Source organism: Spinacia oleracea, chromosome 4 (assembly GCF_020520425.1).
Source record: "Spinacia oleracea cultivar Varoflay chromosome 4, BTI_SOV_V1, whole genome shotgun sequence".
NCBI classification, from domain to species: Eukaryota; Viridiplantae; Streptophyta; class Magnoliopsida; order Caryophyllales; family Amaranthaceae; genus Spinacia; species Spinacia oleracea.
In genome coordinates this window covers 64,994,733-64,999,386 of record NC_079490.1, presented here as the reverse complement: position 1 = coordinate 64,999,386, position 4,654 = coordinate 64,994,733, and the positions used below count along the sequence as shown (strand labels likewise).

General features: G+C 38.2%; 1 long non-coding RNA gene across 1 annotated transcript; it reads left to right on the top strand.

Moving 5' to 3' along the window:
* Positions 1-1,801: 1,801 nt before the first annotated feature.
* Positions 1,802-4,308, top strand: LOC110798015 (uncharacterized). Its single transcript, XR_008918532.1, has 3 exons — positions 1,802-2,408; positions 2,512-2,601; positions 3,209-4,308. It is a non-coding gene; the product is annotated as an uncharacterized lncRNA (long non-coding RNA).
* The last annotated feature ends 346 nt before the right edge of the window (positions 4,309-4,654 follow it).

The following is a 4,654-nucleotide window of genomic DNA, read 5'->3' as shown; positions in this document are numbered from 1 at the left end:
AAGTCATCAAGATGCCAAAATGAGCACACATCGAAAAATAATAAGGGCACGTACCCTTGCCAGAAGAAGCACTCACACTCCTAGGCACTTAGCCAATACTCAAAAGATCGCTTTGCCCCAATTGTATGGGGGCTAGCGCGAACGTCCATGACCTCTAAAGAACTCGACTTGACCCTCCCTAAAGCAAAGTAACTCACTTAAAGACCTTCTTTCACCACTAGACACAGTCATAATCGCCAATAAGTAGTAAAGGCAGTAAGCTTGCAATAAAGAGGATTTTTCTACGGCATCGCCCCATCGTTCCTTCGAACTCAGGGCACCCGTTCATGGTAATTCAAATGCTTGCGAATCCCCTTTTGAAAAAATCAGACATTGTCAATAGGACTTGGCACTTAACCAAGGCTCACCCTACTCAGACATATGACACGGGCATCTAAAATCGAAATCTGAAAGCATCATTAATGAGAAGACATAATAGCAACTGGGGGCTAAAGATTGAAATGAAAGAGCTAGGGAAAGAACTAAGTATACCTTGGCCTTTTGTGCAGACATACACCAAGTAAATCTAAGTCAATTTGAAAGCGGTTTATATTCCCGCAATTCTGGAAAAGATGGCCCTAAAAGCCCAAAGCATGTGCCACACGGGCACAAGTAATATCTTGACGCCCGCACCCTCGCTTCCAGCAAATCCTTAGACAGCAATCGTAACAATATTTTGATTCACTCATGTAATCCTGTACGAACCCTTCTATAAGTCAACTTACTTAGGACACCTCGGATTGTACACAGTAGGACTCGGATTTCAAATAATTTTCAAAGACTTCTTCGAACATAATAAAGTGTCGTTGGTTTAAGCTAAGTATGCGATTATCTCGATGTTGCAAGTGAGTCAAAAAGATATCTAAATATGATTATGGGTAAAGAAAGGCACCTAGCTTTTGGTCAAGGCACACTTAAGCATGTGACTACCTGGACCATGGCAATGTCGCACAAAATGACATTTACAAGAGAAGTAGCAAATCACTACTCGAACGTACCTCGCACTAAACGAGTCTGGTTCAAACTATTCATGATCCATGTCACCATGAATGCATAAAAACGTATGCCAAGCATTATAGCACCAAGACAATCCCGTAGCTACAATTGGGGGCTTGAGAAAAACACTCTAAAAATGCTCGAAATGACGATTTTATCGCAAATTCTCGACGCTAATGCTATACACACGTCATAGGGGCACAATCCTAAGGTTTGATCGTGTAAACCTAACCTTAGAATGGCTACAACCCTCCCAAATTCTTAGCGCTACTTAGACTATATAAAGTCACCCCACTGTAACACCCCGTATTTTTAAGCCTGTTTTATTATTCAGTAATTACGATTACTAACGTAATTACGTCATAATTTTTTTTCGATCTATTTTTAATTATCCTATTATGTCTACCTTTTTATTGTGACGTGATAACGATTATTTGAGCCCAATTTATTTTCGTACGTGATTTTAGCCTATTTTTTTAAGTCCAATCATTATTACTCCAAATGACATGATCTTTTGAAAATTTCTTATTGCTCCAAAATACAAGCTGAGATAATTTTCTTGCTCTTCTTCCTTACGTGTAAAGAGAAGTTTTCACCAACAAGCTTGTTGACTATTTTTTTTCAAATACAGAGCAAATTCCACTTCTCTTTCTTCTTCCTTTGTACGTGTCAATGAAGAATTTGGGCAGCAAACTTTTGACTCCTTTGGTCCTAAAACAAGTCCAAATTCATAGCTATTTCACCTTCTCCTTCTCCTCCCTTGCGTGGCAGAATTTCTGATAGCCAAATGTCTAAATTATTTCTTTCTTTTCATGACTCATCATGTCAACAAATCTGTATAAATTAGCATTCAAATGTTCAGTAATTTGCAAAGCCCAAAACCCTATCTGCAATAATTAGTTTACTCAAATTGGGTATTTTACCATTGATTTTTTTTTTGGGACCTTTGGACCTCCATATCCATATAATTCGAGCTCTATGCTTCATCTAAAATACCCACAAGCATTACCAATTCAATACCCAGAAATTTGTAAAACCCGAAACCCGAATTTGCTTAATTTCTCTCTCCCTTACCTGTTGTTTCGGGCAGCCAAGCCCTGCTTCTTCCGCCTCCTCTTTCCGCCTCAACAAGAACCGCACGCCACCGGTGCTCCGTCGTATTGGTGCTGCACCTGAGATTATTGCAAAGCCGTCAAAATTTCGAGCCTCCATTTCTCTGCTTCACGCTGCTACGCTGCTTCCTTCTAATTCATAATCTCCTTATGGCAACCCAACCAAAAATAAAAATAAGAGTTGTTAGTGGGCCACGGGTTTTATTTTAAAGATCATTTTGTTTGGGCTTGTTCAGAGTATATGAAGGAAGTCTAAGTAATGTAAGTTTCCTAATTTAATGATTTTGATATTTTCCTAAACTAAAAGTCAAGGACAAGAAATATAGTTTCTAATTTATGCTTTCATATGGGTTATGTTTTGGAGCAATAAACATAAGGAAATAAGTGGACGTGAACAAAGTTTCAGATATAATGACTAGAGATCAAATCGGATGATTAAGGATAAGTGATCGAGGTAATTATTATGTCTAGCATTTTATTCTACATGCCCATATATGTTATGTAACTATTATGTCCAGCATTTAAGTTTTATATGCCCGTATGTGTGTTATGTGTGATTATATGATTATTATGTGATTTATGTGCTAATGGCATGATGTATGATTTAAAGTTTATGAGTACGATTATGATAATATATTACTATCTTATGATGTTAATTGTTCGGGAATAATTATGATTTTTATAAAGTTATTTTAAAGAAATACGATGTTGCTTTTGTCGGCCTGGAAAAGTAAATGAGCAAGTTACAGGTAGAGGTCATGTTAAAGTTAAAGTTAAAGTTTGGGAAACAGTTCCCCCCTGAAAAGATGTAAGAAAAGTCCCGCCAAAGCCTGTACTTGCCAATGAGCTGTAAAGGAAATGATTCCTTGTCGGCACAGTTTTCAAGATAACGAGATTAAATTAGTTATTTCCGAACAATAAATGCTAATGATTGATATGTGCCAAATGATTTTTGAAAAATAAAACCGTTTTGACGGGCTGGAGTAATATTACTGAGTTTTCCACTCATTTTTGGATTTTTCTGTGTTTTTCCTGTTTTCTATTTTTATGATGATGTACAGGCACGATTAAGGAGCTCAAGTTGCTCAAATGAGAGTTATTAGTGGAGTTGGTATTTTATTACGGAGATACGATATCGAGCTGAGAGATTATTTATTATGGAAATCCGGTTATTGAGGTTGTTATAAGAATATTGATTTATATTTATTTTTGGTAATATTGTATTATTTAAGAAATGTTAATTGAGGATTATTTTATTTGTGGGCCCATACCCACAGGTCCCAGGATTAATTATGCCTAATTCCGCTGCAAGTGATCAGTTAAGTGCGGTTTATTACCGATAATTAAGGAGCCGAAAAGTCGGGGCGTTACACCCACTAACAAGGGTAACTGAAAATCGCGAGTCACCAAAACTCCGATCAAATTACTACACTTAACGCTCGCCCTACAAGCGCCCGTTACACAGTCTATGTCGTTCCAAAGCAAAAGCGAAAGAAAAAATCAAGGATAAAAAAAAAGAAAGAAACATCTATGAATCCTCGTATCGAACGAAGTAATAAGCCATGCACACCCACGCAGAAAGTGCTACACTTGTTCGAACACCTGAACGAGGCGTGATGAAATACTCCAATGCAAAAAAATAATGATGATATATCCCAACACCTGGAGGAATGTTCTAAGACACGCTGTTAGGCCACACAAGCCTATGTCGCACCATAAGTTCAACCATCCCACGGTACAAGTCTAAAAAAAAAAAAAGAGTAAGGCATATTGCACTAATGCGGGCACGACCAAGAGCATGTGTAAAAGAGGAAAAGACTACTTATCCCCAAATTCAAAATGCAAGCCACACGACTTCTACATTAAGGATTAAAGGTAGCAAAATATTACCTACCACGGAAGGGATAGCTCGCACCTACACGAGCGGAACCCCAAGGCATCTTTCTCGAAAGAACTTACAAAAATCGTACGCCAAAAGAAAGCATCCCAACATGCATGCTTAGGGGGCTCCAAGCTACGAAACGACCATAGAAAAATAAAAAAAAGAGTCTCAAAGCAAATGTTTGAACGATCAAAAGGGCACGATGCTTGAGCCCACTTCATGAATGGGCCTGAACCCTATCAAGCTTCTAAGCGAATTATTCAACATCAGTCATTGCTAAAAAAAAATGATGATTCAAGCGAACTGATTAATGGACCGCACGCAACAGGCATTCTATGAACACTCGTTCGCACATACATTCTAAGTATCGAACATTCACGAACACGTTCAAAAGAAAAAAATATATACGTTTAAATAACAACAAGAGCGATCAAAGTCTTACGCCTCAAGGTATGTTCCTCGGGCCATATAGACTCGCCCGACTATTGCAATAACTGTACGCCTTAAGAGCAATAGTTCCTTTAAATAATCGCCCCAAAACGACAAACACCGTAGTCCACCAATCGGCTACGGCTTCTTGAGAAATCATCACGAGAAAGTCCTGCAAAAGAGAAGAGAATGCGTA